Source organism: Oncorhynchus mykiss, chromosome 24, assembly GCF_057628025.1.
Source record: "Oncorhynchus mykiss isolate SJ-2025 chromosome 24, ASM5762802v1, whole genome shotgun sequence".
NCBI lineage: Eukaryota > Metazoa > Chordata > Actinopteri > Salmoniformes > Salmonidae > Oncorhynchus > Oncorhynchus mykiss.
This window is the reverse complement of record NC_143045.1, coordinates 26776646-26793330: the sequence shown is the minus strand read 5'-3', so window position 1 is coordinate 26793330 and position 16685 is coordinate 26776646.

Here is a 16685-nt window from a genome sequence, read left to right as displayed (position 1 = left end):
AATTATTTGTTCCTTTACCCTTTGTGATCCAACAACTATATCACATGCTGACATTTAGCAGCCTGGTATACAGCTCCACATGGTTTTAATCTCTATTTTGAGTCATAAGGCACTGTTATTAAGCAGGTTTTATGATAAACCCAGTTGCATAACTTACAGTGATGAACAAAATCCACTAGAATCAGCATAACCTTTATTTTAACAGGGAAGACATATTTTACAAATGCTGTATATACAGTGCATTCAGAAAGTATTCAGACCCCTTCACTTTTTCTACTTTTTTTTTAACGTTACAGCCTTATTCTAAAATTTATTCAATTGTTTTTCTCCCTCATCAATCTACACACATAGACCATAATAACAAAGCAAAAAAACGGTTTTTACATTTTAAAAAATTGGAAATATCACATTTACATAACTATTCAGATCTTTCGTTGTCCTGTTGGAAGGTGAACCTATTATGCCCAAGTCTGAGGTCCTGAGCACTCTGGAGAAGGTTTTCATCAAGGATCTCTCTGTACTTTGCTCCATTCATCTTTCCCTCGATCCTGACTAATCTCCCAGTCCCTGCCACTGAAAAACATCCCCACAGCATGATACTGACACCACCGTGCTTTCCCCCAGATGTGATGCTTGGCATTCAGGCCAAAGAGTTCAATCTTGGTTTCATCAGACCAGAGAATCTTGTTTCTCATGGTCTGAGAGTCTTCAGGTGCCTTTTGGTGAACTCCAAGCGGGCTGTCATGTGCCTTTTACTGATTAGTGGCTTCCGTCTGGCCACTGTAACTGGCCATAAAGGCCTGATTGGTGGAGTGCTGCAGAGATGGTTGCAGAGAAGGTTCTCCCATCTCCACAGAGGAACTCTAGCGCTCTGTCATAGTGACCATTGGGTTCTTGGTCACCTCCATGACCAAGGCCTTTCTCTCCTGATTGCTCAGTTTGGCCGGGCGGCCAGCTTTAGGAAGAGTCTTGGTGGTTCCAAACTTCTTCCATTTAAGAATGATGGAGGCCACTGTGTTCTTGGGGACCTTCACTGCTGCAGACATTTTTTTGGTACCCTTACCCAGATCTGTGCTTCGACACAATCCTGTCTTGGAGCTCTACGGACAATTCCTTTGACCTCATGGCTTCGTTGTTGCTCTGGCATACACTGTCAACTGTGGGACCTTATATAGACAGGTGTGTGCCTTTCCAAATCATGTCCAATCAATTGAATGTACCACAGGTGGACTCCAATCAAGTTGTAGAAACATCTCAAGGATGATGGAAACAGGATGTACCTGAGCTCAATTACGAGTCTCATAGCAAAGAGTTTGAAAATAAGTTATTTCAGTTTTTTACTTTCTTAAAACCTGTTTTCGCTTTGTCATTATGAGGTATTGTGTTTAGATTGCTGAAAATAAATGTGGGAAAAAGTCAAGGGGTCTGAATACTTTCCTGAGGTGATATAAATATACACATTAAGTTTGGAGGAAATGACTGTGGGTAAATAAGCTGTTAGTTGTTAAGGCCCCCTGCTGTGTTGAGTGGTGGGTGTCTGGGAGAGCGAGTGCTTGGCTGGGGAGAGAGTAAACTGAGGATATGGTACAGTAATGTAAGAGTACATATTACAGGTTCTCCTGTCTAGGTCTCTCATCCTATATATTGAATCACAGCAGGGTCTATAACATTAACATGCACCCCGCTGGTTTTCTATATTGGGAGGTCCAAATCCCCAGGCCAACTGTGGAAGAGCACGCTATGTAGGCTACTGTCTGGACTCATGTTTTTGTAACGCTGTTCTGCCCATTTCTGGTTAGGAGAAGGGGAACGAGATGAAAGCGGTGCAGAAAAGACATCAAATGCACTTAACTTAAGCTGTGTGGACTACTTCTTTAATCCTGCAGAAAGAATAAAAATAAAAGGAAAGATAGAGCGAGAGATAGAGATAGGGGAAGAGAGAGAGAGAGAGAGTCATGAGCATATGAGCTCCTGCTATTTTCAGCATGTTCTTCAAAAAAGATAGATTTAGAGTTAGACAAACTTGGATGTTTTTGTCAGGGACATATACAGGATGCTACCCTCTACAACCTTCACTCAAAACCAAAACTTAAAACCTACAACCTGATTTTGGAAGCAATTACAGTATCACCTGGAAAGCTTACAACTACCAAAGATTATTATTCCAATGCTGTACCGCAAATGCTCTGGAAAACAGCAGAAACCTGAAAACACCATCCAACCTGGAACTGAACTCACGTTTAGTCTGAAGCCGTATTGATTTCCAAAAGCCAAGAAAAAAATACATTACATTACTTTATAAGGACTGAATGCTAAATTAATGCTGCCAACCATGTCAACTGAGAGGTGTCAAAGCCCTTTAGCCCAACAATGGCAGGAGAGTCGCACGGTCTACTCCAACCAAATGGAGAGGCCTTAGAAGCTGCCTCCTGCTGTTCAGAGGTAATTCAATTAAAATACAGTATATGTAAAGAATGATAAGGCAAGAAAAGATCACAAGATGAAGCTCCTTATGGAAAATCAAGAAACACTTTTTGCTGACTATTATAAAAATGGGAACATCAGCAACCTCATCTTCCACACAAACCATCCCCTGGCATGGCACAGTGCTATATTAGCACACTACCCTCTGTTAAGAGGGGGGGTGTTAACGAGGGGTGGAAACTCAGGATACTAGACAACGAGGACTCTGAGTCAGCTAATATAAATCTCTATAAGTCTGGAACATTATTGGTACAGGGCAACCCCAAACAGTTTCAGCTGGACTTCACCTAATCAAAGAATTAGCCCAGCAGGAGAAGCTCTCCCTTGAGAAAGATAACCCCACACCTAGTGGGTCAGCACAGACCCAAACAACAGTCCAGGGGATCTCACCCCCTCTGAGCAACCCCCGTTTCAGCTACTCTGATAGCCCTCCTGACATTCCCCACACACCCACTGAGGACATACACAAGACACAGTGTGTAATCCTTATGGACTCAAATGGGAAATATATAGAGGAAAATAAACTTTTTCCTAAATACAGTGTCTAAACTCTGGTGTCCGAACACCCAGCGGCCTAGACCTTCTGTCTGAGGACCAAATAGGGTCACCCAGCCACATAATAATACACACCGGCACAAATAACCAGAGAACACAGCAGGAAAGGGTGGCCACAGCACTCAAGGGAATGATTGAAAAAGCTTCTTCTACTTTCCCCTATGCACAAGTGGTTATCTCCACCCTGCTACCACGAAAATACTTCCACCCTGCTACCATACAGCGGGTAAACGCAAGTATTTCCCCCGACTGTGCCTCAAAACCATGTTTACCTGGCCCACCACTCCACCCTGGACTTGAACAGCCTTTATGACCATGTCCACCTATACAAGGCAGCAGTGCCCACCTTCACCCGGACTCTAAAGGACATCACTCTCAAACGCAGCCCCAACACTTCACACAGGAGCAACAGATGAATAGACACCCACCCAGACCAGCGAGACACTCTCCCAGACCTGCGGGACCCCCCCTGGACCTACACATACAGGACACACGCCGAGAGGACCTACATCCAGACCACAACACCACCAGCCACATACACCCCCCCATCCCAACCAATCAACACCCCCCCCCCCCCCCAAGTCAACCATGCCCACACCCCATTTAGGCCCCCTCAGATCAGACCTATGCCCCTCCTGCCCAACACATGCACCCCACTCCCGCAAAGAGGGCCTCGACATGGAAGTCACACATACGTCCAGGCCGTGAGCAGGCAAACAGGCCCAACCTCCACTCTTACACTAGCCCAAGCCAATGGCATGTACCAGATGCTCAGCAGGCTCTGCTCACACTTACTAGCCTGAGGATTAAACCACATGACCAACCAAATTGGACACTTTATGGAACACAAAGCCTTCACTATCTCATCCAGGAATATCATCTGCCTTTGGCCTAAAGAGCAGGAACCTGGACTTCATCAAAGAAATCGGAAATACAGACATTGTCATCCTACAAGAAATATGGTTTAAAGGAGATGGACCCACTGGTTGCCCTCTAGGTTACAGAGAGCTGGTTTTCCCATCAACCAAACTACCAGGTGTGAAACAGGGAAGGGACTCAGGTGGTATGCTAATTTGGTATAGAGCAGACCTAACTCACTCCATTAAATTTTTCAAAACAGGAACATTTTACATTTGGCTAGACATTCAAAAGGAAATGATTTTAACAAAGAAAAATGTAATCTTGTGTGCTACCTACTGTATATCCCCCCACTAGAACTCCCATAATTTAATGAAGACAGCTTCTCCATCCTGGAGTGGGAAATCAATCATTTCCAGGCCCAGGGACATGTACTAGTCTGTGGCGACCTAAATGCCAGAACCGGACAAGAACCTGACACCCTCAGCACACAGGGGGACAAACCCCTACCTGGAGGTGACAGTATTCCCTCCCCCATATGACCCCTAGGCACAACTAAGACAACATAACCAACAAAAACGGGGCACAACTCCTGCAGCTCTGTCACACACTGCGTATGTACATAGTCAATGATAGACTTCGAGGGGACTCCTATGGTAGGTACAACTATAGCTCATCTCTTGGCAGTAGTACTGTAGACTACTTTATCACTGACCTCAACCCAGAGTCTCTCAGAGCGTTCACAGTCAGCCCACTGACACAACTATCAGACCACAGCAAAATCACAGTCTACTTGAACAGAGCAATACTCAATCATGAGGCATCAAAGCCAAAGGAACTGAGTAATATTAAGAAATGCTATAGATGGAAGGAATGTAGTTTGGAAACCTACCAAAAACAATTAGGCAACAACAAATACAATCCCTTTTAGACAACTTCCCGGAGAAAACGTTCCACTGTAATAGTGAAGGTGTAAACTTGTGTCATGACGTGGCCCTCTTTGGGTATAGTGTGCCTTCCCCCTCTCTCTCTCTCCTACACCCAGGCTGCTGTTATCTCAGGTCGTAAATTCCTGGAGGAGATTCTTCCTCATGGCCAGACAGTATAGAGAGAGTGAGTTTTCATAGATAGAACAAAGGAACCTCTTCTCCAGCATTGAACTTGAGGACTGAACAATGTACTTGCTTTGGAGAAGGTGTACACGGTCGGGGATGAATCCAGCTACGACCTGTCCATTTTGTGTAATTTTTGTGAAACTCATGGGAGACAATACAGCCACATTACCATAACCCTGTTAATACAAGAGTCTCAGTTATGAGGTCTGCATCTAATTGTTGTATAAAATGAATGAGGCAAGATGAAACTATTTGTGAAATTATGTCATGTGATTTTTAACTGTTTATTGAAGGAAACTCCAATTCATTGGCCCGCCCCATGAGCACAGACATTGATCTGGCGTCATGCGACAGCCCCTTTCTGCTCTTCCGAATATAACCCCCACCTTGGGAATTTATCTTCAGACCAAGCTTACCTCAATTATGAGAGGGCAAAGGTTTGAGCCCAGACCAGCTTACCCCGATAAACACGAGAGGGCTAAGGTTTCAGACGATTGCTGAATTCTTAACCATGCCACATGGTTAAACTCTGAGACTATCGATACCGACAGAATAAGAACACATCTTTGATACTAATTACTAGTCTGCAGCTAGAAATTATGTACCCTTGAACACGAGGACAGACAACCGTCGAAACATCTATTCTATTACAACATTGCATGAATGTTACTCTGAACTAACCATTCTAACCACAGCAGAGAGAGAGAGAGGGCAGACAAACTCTCCAACAGAAACAAACGTTCCAACAGAGATCACGACGACACACTGAGCGTAAATATATATATTGATTGCAATTATTCCCAAATGAGTGAGCGTTCATGTGCAAAGGATTAGCATTTCAAATGTTATATCAACTTTGTAGTGTCTTTTATCTTTCGCGCCCTCCTCAGTCCCTTTGTCTAACAAGCCGCCATGCCGGTTTAGCCCACTAGGGCACATTCCCCTATCATTTCCTTGTAACCATATCTACTTGTTTGTTTGTGTGCATTTCTGAGATTATTTGTTTAGTTAATAAATAAATGATTGAGACAATTGATGTATGGATGACTCATAGTGAAGACTGGGTTCGTGCAGATAACCAACAATTTACGACGTTTGGAATGAGACTAACATGCGGTAAAGAATAATTCATTAATTAGAAGACTAATTGATCAGATATTAAAATATCTGTAAGTTATATTAGGAAAATTATAACTTTGTAATCTGAATATCTTTCTTGATGCCCCAACTTCCTAGTTAATTACATCTACCTTATTAAGTTAGTTTAATCACGTGATAATAATTACAGAGAATTTATTTGATAAAAATAAGTCTTCAGTTTAATGATGCCAAAGACACGACACTTGGCAGTAGAAAATATTAACAGTATATTTGACCTCTCAGCTTCCCTATCAAATCTAAACATCTCAAATTAGAAAACCGAAGAAAATGAACAACAATGACAAATAGTTTGATGAAGAATGCAAAAATCTAAGAAAGAAATTGAGAAACTTGTCCAACCAAGAACATAGAGACCCGGAAAACCTGAGTCTATGCCTTCACTATGGTGAATCACTAAAACAATACAGAAATACACTATGGAAAAATAAGGAACAGCACATCATAAATCAGCTCAATGTAATAGAAGAATCCAAAGACTCTAACCACTTCTGGGAAAATTGGAAAACATCAAACAAACAACAACACGAATAATTATCTATCCAAAATGGAGATGTATGGGTAAACCACCTCTCCTATCTTTTTGGCTTTATAAAAAAGTACAAACAGCAAAACATATACATGATCAAATAAAAATCTTAGAATCAACTATTAAAGACTACCAGAACCCACTGGATTCTCCAATTACCTTGAATGAACTATAGGACAAAATTAAAACCCTCCAACCCAAAAAGGCCTGTGGTGTTAATGGTATCCTCAATGAAATGATCAAATAGACAGACATCAAATTCCAATTGGCTATACTAAAACTCTTTAACATCATCCTTAGCTCTGGCATCTTCCCCAATATTTGGAACCAAGGACTGATCACCCCAATCCACAAAATTTGTGGAGACAAATTTGACCTCAATAACTACCGTGGGATATGCGTCAACAGCAACCTTGGGAAAATCCTCTGCATTATCATTAACAGCAGACTCGTACATTTCCTCCGTGAAAACAATGTACAGAGCAAATGTCAAATTGGCTTTTTACACTATCGTACGACAGACCACGCATTCACCCTGTACACCCTAATTGACAAACAAGCAAACCAAAACAAAGGCAAAGTCTTCTCATGCTTTGTTGATTTCAAAAAACATTGGACTCAATTTGGCATGAGGGTCAGCTATATAAATTGATGGAAAGTGGTGTTGGGGGAAAAACATACGACATTATAAAATCCATGTATACAAACAACAAGGTGAAAATTGTTTTAAAAAACACACACATTTCTTCCCACAGGGCTGTGGAGTGAGACAGGGATGCAGCTTGAGCCCCACCCTCTTCAAAAAAAAGGTCCAGTTGCCAGGACCACAAATACAAATACAAATTCCATCTAGACATCAGGCTTAAACATCAGTTGCCACAGGTAACTTCCACAAAGCTGTGAACGATCTGAGAGACAAGGCAAGAAGGGCATTCTATGCCATCAAAAGGAACATAAAATTTGACATACCAAAAATATTTGAATCAGTTATAGAACTCAGCCGAAACGCGTCGGTTTAAAAAAAACTTTGTTTCTATTGAACATGCCATACTAATAAAGGCATTTAAAATAATTATATGAAGAGTGCCTTGGTCCTCCTTTGTTTTTGATGACCAATGTACCCCTTTTTCCAAAGAGCACCTTCTATCTACCAAAATGTACTATTGTGTACCTTAGTAGCGTTTCCCTTCCTCCTCTTTCTACCAGTTATAGAAATCATTGCCCTTTATGGTTGTGAGGTCTGGGATCCGCTCACCAACCCAGAATTCACAAAATGGGAAAAACACAAAATTGAGACTCTGCATGCAGAATTCTGCAAAAATATCTTCAGTGTACAACGTAGAACACCAAATAATGCATGCAGAGCAGAATTAGGCTGATACCCGCTAATGATCAAAATCCAGAAAAGAGACGTTAAATTCTACAACCACCTGAAAGGAAGCGATTTCCAAACCTTCCATAACAAAGCCATCACCTACAGAGACATAAAACTGGAGAAGAGTCCCCTAAGCAAGCTGGTCCGGGGGCTCTGTTCACAAATGCTGTTCACAAACACAAACACACCCCACAGAGCCCCAGGCCAGCAACACAACTAGATTTCACTTCACCAATTTGGACTAGTTTGTGTATGTCCATTACATGAAATCCAAATAAAAATCATTTTAAATTACAGGTTGTAATACAACAAAATAGGAACAACGCCAAGTGGGGTGAATACTTTTGCAAGGCACTGCAGCTCATCACAAAGCTAATGTGAGGTCACAGTTTTGGAGGTCACAGATGAGCAGTACAGTCAAATGAGCTCAAGCCTTTTCAGAAGTATTATAAAGGTCATGATATGCTACCAAAGGAGGAATTGACTCTGTGCTTCTGAAATACTGAGAAAAGCTATCCATCCCTAACAGACCTGTACTTAAAATGAGAACATACGTCAGCAATATGCATATGCTGAAAGTGGTAAATGTCACACCATTATGAATTCAATACCTCTAGTCTAAAACATCAATCACATCGTGCAGTAGTATGAGTGGCCCACTGAAATAACCTATGAAAGCATGACCCCAGAAACATTGACTTTCTATGCACCCCATGGCTTAATCTACGCTATATAACCAAAAGTATGTGGACACCTGCTTGTCGAACAGCTCATTCGAAAATCATGGGCATTAATATGGAGTTGGACTCCCTTTACTGCTATAAAAGCCTACACTCTTCTGGGAAGGCTTTCCAGTAGATGTTGGTACATTGCTGCGGGAACTTGCTTTCATTCAGCCACAAGAGCATTAGTGATATCGGGCCCTGATGTTGGGCGATTAGGCCTGGCTCACAGTCGGTGTTCCAATTCATCCCAAAGGTGTTCGATGAGGTTGAGGTCAGTCCTCTGTGCAGGCCAGTCAAGTTCTTCCACACCGATCTCAACAAATCATTTCTGTATGGACCACGCTTTGTGCACAGGGGCATTGTCATGGAAAGGTCCTTCCCCAAACTGTTGCCACAAAGTTGGAAACACAGAATCGTCTAGAATGTCATTGTATGCTGCAGCATCAAGATTTCCCTTCACTGGAACTAAGGGGCCTGGCCCAAACCATGAAAGACAGCCCCAGACCATTATTCCTCTACCAAAATGTACAGTTGGCACTATGCATTGGGGCAGATAGCATTCTCCTGGCATCCACCAAACCCAGATTGTCCGTCGGACTACTAGATGGTGAAGTGTGATTCATCACTCCAGAAAACACGTTTCCACTGCTCCACAGTCCAATGGCAGCAAGCTTTACACAACTCCAGCCGACGCTTGGCATTGTGCATTGTGATCTTAGGCTTGTGTGCGGCTGCTCGGCCATGGAAACCCATTTCATGAAGTGACTTGTCACACTCTTTGCATTCTCTCAACCGGCTTCATGAGGTAGTGGTTTCTTTGCAGCAATTCGACCAATCACACAGTCTCCTCTGAACAGTTGATGTTGAGATATGTCTTTTACTTGAACTCTGTGAAGCATTTATTTGGGTTGTAATTTCTGAGGCTGGTAACTCTATAATGAATTTATCCTCTGCAGCAGAGGTAACTCTGGGTCTTCCATTCCTGTGGCGATCCACATGAGAGCCAGTTTCATCATAGCGCTTGATGGTTTTTCCGACTACACTTGAAGAAACTTTCAATGTTCTTGAAATGTTCTGCATTGACTGACCTTCATGTCTTAAAGTAATGATAGCCTGTCGGCTTCTTTGCTTATTTGATCTGCTCTTGCCATAATATGAACTTGTTTTTTTTACCAAATACATACACTCCCTACCTTGCCACAACACAACTGATTGGCTCAAACACATTAAGAAGGAAAGAAATTCCACAAATTAACTTTTAACAAGGCATTCCAGGTGACTACCTCATGAAGCTGGTTGAGAGAATGCCAAAAGTGTACAAAGCTGTCATCAAGGCAAAGGGTGGCTATTTGAAGAATCTCAAATATGAAAGATATTTTGATTTGTTTGATACTTTTTTGGTTACTACATGATTCCATGTGTGTTATTCATAGTTTTGATTTCTTCATTATTATTCTACAATTTATAAAATTATAAAATAAAAAATAAAGAAATTGAATGAGTAGGTGTTCTGAAACTTTTGAGTGGTAGTGTATATAGTGTAGCATTCTGGTACTCCAGTGAGGGGTTTCTATTGTGAATGAGTGAGGTCTCTTTGGTTTTAATGGAGTAATGGTCCCTCCTTCTATTGGATTATGGGAGAGATTTCATGTGATATTAATCTGAGCAGACGGCAGGCAGGCAGGCAGGCAGGCAGCCCTTGACTAGCGACTAGCGGAGGGCTGTTGTTTCTCTGATGGAGTGACTCCCCGGCACAGCTCTCTACAGCTCTGTCTGGTCCACAACAGTCTCTACAGCTCTGTCCAGTTCACATCGCTCTCTACAGCTCTGTCCAGTTCACATCGCTCTCTACAGCTCTGTCCGGTCTACACAGCTCTCTACAGCTCTGTCCAGTTCACACCGCTCTCTACAGCTCTGTCCGGTCTACACAGCTCTCTACAGCTCTGTCCAGTTCACACCGCTCTCTACAGCTCTATCTAGTCCACACCACTCTCTACAGCTCTATCCAGTCCACAACTCTCTCACCAACTCCAGGGGAAAGAAACTGGTATAGTCTTTCCTCTCTTCGAAGATGAACCTCTTCTGCTTCTCTCTGGTAAGGCTCAACTTTCTTTTTCTACCTCTCCTCAGAGTGTAGGGCTTCTCTCTCTCTCAGACGTGTCTGTGTGTTGAGGAGGGGATGATGTGTTCCTAAAATTCAGCGCAGTGAGAAGCACACTGGCAAAGCACACTGGCGGAGCACAACTTGCCACCCCAAAAAGTACATGAACAAATCATAAGACATGATTGTTCATTTTTTTATGACAGGAAATTAAATTTTCTCTCTGCCCCTTGGACTTTACGCTACACCACTGGAGAGGCATGGCTTGATTTGGTGGTGGATTTGAGCCCAGCTCGACACAAACGGACAGGGATTTCTGTGGGGCTTTACTTCAGTGTCTTTTGGTGAATTGTATGGTGCAAGTCCTCTCCTTGGCCAGATGTTAGGGATGTTGAACACAGTTATAATTGAACTGAAGCGTGATTGCTGCTTCAGGCTTTTGATTGCAGATTTGTTGTTATTCACCATCATGTGTATCAGGATCTACTATGGAATAGTTCACAATACATAGTAGTGGCCCAGATGTAATGGATCCCAGTTCTACAGGTGCTGCTGACAGATTGTTTTTTTGATTTTTTTATATTACCCCTATATTACCCCCAATTTCGTGGTATCCAATTGTTAGTAGCCACTATCTTGTCTCATTGCTACAACTCCCGTACGGGCTCAGGAGAGACGAAGGTTGAAAGTCATGCGTCCTCCGATACACAACCCAACCAGGCCGCACTGCTTCTTAACACAGCGCCATCCAACCCGGAAGCCAGCCGCACCAATGTGTCGGAGGTTCATATAAGGAAATCAGTCAATTTAAATACATTTATTAGACCGTAATCTCTGGATTTCACATTACTGGGAAAACAGATATGAAGCTGTTGCTCACAGATACCTTAAAAAGAAAGTAGGGCCGTGGATGAGAAAACAAGTCAGTATCTGGTGTTACCACCATTTGCCTCATGCAGGTGTAACAGTATAACTTTAGACCATCCCCTCACCCATACACAGGCGCGAACCAGGGACCCTCTGCACACATCAACAACAGTCACCCACGAAGCATCGTTACCCATCGCTCCACAAAAGCCGCAGCCCTTGCAGAGCAAGGGGAACCACTACTTCAAGGTCTCAGAGCAAGTGACGTCACCGATTGAAACACTATTTAGCGCGCACCACCGCTAACTAGCTAGCTATTTCACATCCGTTACACTCACCCCCCTTTTGACCACCTCCTTTTTCCGCAGCAACCAGTGATCCGGGTCACGGCACCAATGTAACAGTATAACTTTAGACCGTCCCCTCGTCCATACCCTGGCGCGAACCAGGGACCCTCTGCACACATCAACAACTGACACCCACGAAGCATCGTTACCCATCGCTCCACAAAAGCCGCTGCCCTTGCAGAGCAAGGGGAACCACTACTTGAAGGTCTCAGAGCAAATGACGGCACCGATTGAAACACTATTTAGCACACACCACCGCTAACTAGCTAGCTATTTCACATCCGTTACACAGGGCGACACATCTCCTTCGCATAGACTTGATTGATTGTTGATGCCAGTGGCCATCAAAGGTGGCCAGCGTGCCAGTGGCCATCAAAGGTAAACATTTGCCCAATGAAGTCGGTTACAACGCTGAATTGCAGTCAGGTCAAGACCCTGGTGAGGATGACGAGCATGCAGATGAGCTTCCGTAAGATGGTTTCAGACAGCTTGTGCAAACCCACAGTTTTATCAGCTGTCCAGGTGGCTGGTCTCAGACTATCCCGGATGTGGAGGTCCTGGGCTGGCGTGGTTAGACGTGGTCTGTGATGTGGCATTGTGTTGGGTGACAAAACTGCACATTTTAGAGGGGCCTTTTATTGTCCCTAGCACAATCCTGTGTAAGGATCATGCTGTTTAATCAGCTTCTTGATATGCCACACCTGTCAGGTGGATGGATTACAGTATCTTGGCAAAGGAGAAATGCTTACTAACAGGGATGTAAACAAATTTGTTCACCAAATTTGAGAAAAACAAGCTTTTTGTGCAGATGGAACATTTCTGGGATCTTTTATTTCAGCTCAACAACAGTTTACATGTTGCGTTTATATTTTTGTTCAGTGTAAAAATAATTCAATCAAGAGATGGTAATCCATAGAGATATCTGATCAAATCTTATCAACCTTCCCCCAAGACGCAAGAAATCTCAAACAGGTCTTTGTTGCTAGATTAGCGCAGCAGTCTACAGTGTGTCTCCTGATTGTGTCTGTGATTGTGTGTGTGTGTGTGTGTCCAGGAGGGTTCTATGGGCAGTCTGTATGAGGCTGTGCAGGACTCCAGTGATGCCCAGGTCTACACCATCCCCAGCCGTTCCTCCAGCCGCTCCTGTAGCCCCGCCGTGCTGCTGAATGAAAACACCAAGTTGCGTGGCTCGGGACGATCCATCTCCATGGTGATTACACACACACATATGCAATATGCACACGTGTGCACAAATGGATGAATATACCTATGCAAATGAATGCACACATATACACACACAAAAATTCACACACACACTTTGTACGCTTAGATTGAGTTTTAATGGGGAAGTCCATTTCCCAGAATTAAGATCTTGACCTTAAACATACCTAATGCTAAAATCTGTAGCTCCTCTTTTCTGTGTCCCCAACATATTCACTGATTAGCGCATTCATGGCAGATATTGTCAACTATATAGTGTATAATTTATATAATGCCATGTCATGGGTATAAGTTAGCCATCTGGACAAAAACCAGAGCTAGATCTTGTGGGGTACCTGTTCTCGCAGGAGTTGAGATTTGTGGTCTGCCAGAGGATTAGATTAGACCCAAACAATAAAGCTCATTATTAAATTATGAAGATGAAAACAATCCATTGACAGCTGGTCCTAAAGTCATAACCATCAGCTGCCAATCCATTCTGTTCTGCTAAGATATGTGGACATCACAACCAATAACTGTCATGTTTATGCAAAGGTTTTCTTGACAACAGGCAAACTCTTCCACGTGTTTACACTTTTTATTGAACATTATTTAACTAGGCAAGTCAGTTGAGAACAAACTCTTATTTACAATGACGGCCTACCCCTGCCAAACCTGGAGGACACTGGCCCAATTGTGCAACGCCCTATGGGACTCCCAATCACAGCCGGATGTGATACAGCCTGGATATGACCCACGGACTGTCGTGACACCTCTCTCACTGAGATGCAGTGCAGTGCCTCAGTGCCTTAGACCGCTGCGCCACTTGGGAGCACATACAGTATAAGCATGTAGAACCAAAGATTGATACGGTTGTCTTTTGCTTTCAGGAGATCTCCCAGATGCAGAACAACACCAACAAGAAGAAAAGAAGGTGAGTTCATGTCATACCTTGCTCAGATCGATTTCTATTGACAGAGTGTGCGTGCAGGGTAGTGTATCCATAATAAAAAGCACATGGGAATGGACCAGCCCTGAGTTCAGCCTTTAGTCAGTAGAGTTAAATGTCTCCAAAGGCGCTCTATCCTCCCAAGGGATAATACTTTAAGTCGCAAATCTTTACCAAGCTTCCTGCCTCTATGTAGATTTCACACTGTAAGCCCCCCAAGCATCTGTCTATTTATACAATGCTCTCTAAAGCAAAGGATTGGAAAGGAAGGAACATTACAATCCAAATCAATTACACACTGGAAAATGTCATTTTCATTTCGGTGTCACTTGTCAAACCAATTTTATGTGATCAGATGAAAAGGAGGCCCTGTTATGTTGGTTGCCAAGAAAACAGGAGGCACAGGGCTCTGTGCTAATTTGAGAAAGTGGATTCGAGCACATCCATGTACTCTACAGATCTCAGTCAACACCTTAGGCTTCTCTAATTGATGTCCCACTTCAAAAGCTTCACAAGCAGCACTTAAGAGCAATCTCTATGTCATTTATGGTTTTAGACAGCTATAAACTGCAAATTTTGAACCACAACAATTTACATGATTGAATTATATGGGAATTCTCTCTCACTTGAAGACATACCAGGACTTTCTTTAAATACATCTATCTATAGCAGTAGACCACAATATGGTTCCCAGCCCCTTGGTAATAAAATTGTGTTGTTGTTAGACTGGGGATTAAAACAATATCCACTTAAAATGTAGTCCGATCTAATGCAAAGATCCCTGGGACTTGCTGTCTTAAGTGCACAGTATCCCTTTGGATCAATCAGGTTGTTGAAATAGCAGATTGTGGCTTTAATTCTGTAATTTGTCTGCCCTTTAATTTCAGAACACATATATCCAAATCAGCATCAGATAACGGAACATTAGGTATGTATAATAAAGGTATGTTTCTGAGGTGTACTTGATGAAAAGAGAAGTGATAGCAAGGCAGACTTTTTTCAAGACTTTTGTTTTTTATTTTTTCACCTTTTTTTAACCAGGTAGGCTAGTTGAGAACAAGTTCTCATTTACAACTGTGACCTGGCCAAGATCAAGCAAAGCAGTGCAACACAAACAACAACACAGAGTTACATATGGAATAAACAAACATACAGTCAATAATAAAATAGAAAAAAGTATATATACAGTGTGTGCAAATGAGGTAGGATAAGGGAGGTAAGGCAATAAGTAGGCCATAGTGAAGAAATAATTACAAAATAGCAATTAAACACTGGAGTGGTAGATGTGCAGAAGATGAGTGTGCAAGTAGAGATACTGGGGTGCAAAGGAGCAAAATAAATTAAATAAATAACAGTATGGGGATGAGGTAGTTGGACAGGCTAATTACAGATGGGCTATGTACAGGTGCAGTGATCTGTGAGCTGCTCTGACAGCTGGTTCTTAAAGCCGGTGAGGGAGATATGAGTCTCCAGCTTCAGTGATTTTTGCAGTTCGTTCCAGTCATTGGCAGCAGAGAACTGGAAGGAAAGGCGGTCAAAGGAAGAATTGGCTTTGGGGGTGATCAGTGAAATATACCTGCTGGAGCGCGTGCTACTGGTGGGTGCTGCTATGGTGACTAGTGAGCTGAGATAAGGTGGGGCTTTACCTAGCATAGACTTATAGATGACCTGGAGCCAGTGGGTTTGGCAATGAATATGAAGCGAGGGCCAGTCAACGAGAGCATACAGGTCGCAGTGGTGAGTAGTATATTGGGCTTTGGTGACAAAACGGATGGCACTGTGATAGATTGCATCCAATTTGCTGAGTAGAGTGTTGGAGGCTATTTTGTAAATGACATCGCCGAAGTCAAGGATCGGTAGGATAGTCAGTTTTACGAGGGTATGTTTGGCAGCATGAGTGAAGGATGCTTTGTTGCGAAATAGGATGCCGATTCTTGATTTAATTTTGGATTGGAGATGCTTAATGTGAGTCTGGAAGCAGAGTTTACAGTCTAATCAGACACCTAGGTATTTGTAGTTGTCCACATATTCTAAGTCAGAACCGTCCAGAGTAGTGATGCGGGACAGGCGGGCAGGTGTGGGCAGCAATCAGTTGAAGAGCATGCATTTAGTTTAACTTGCATTTAAGAGCAGTTGGAGGCCACAGAAGGAGAGTTGTATGGCATTGAAGCTCATCTGGAGGTTAGATAACACAGTTTCCAAAGAAGGGCCAGTGTACAGAATGGTGTCGTCTGCGTAGAGGTGGATCAGAGAATCACCAGCAGCAAGAGTGTGACTAAATTATATACTATACCACTAAGAATAAAAATACAATTTTATTGAATTTTTTATTTGACCCTTATTTGACCAGGTAAATTGACTGAGATCACATTCTCATTTACAGCAACGGCCTGGGGAAGAGTTACAGCGGAGAGGAGGGGGG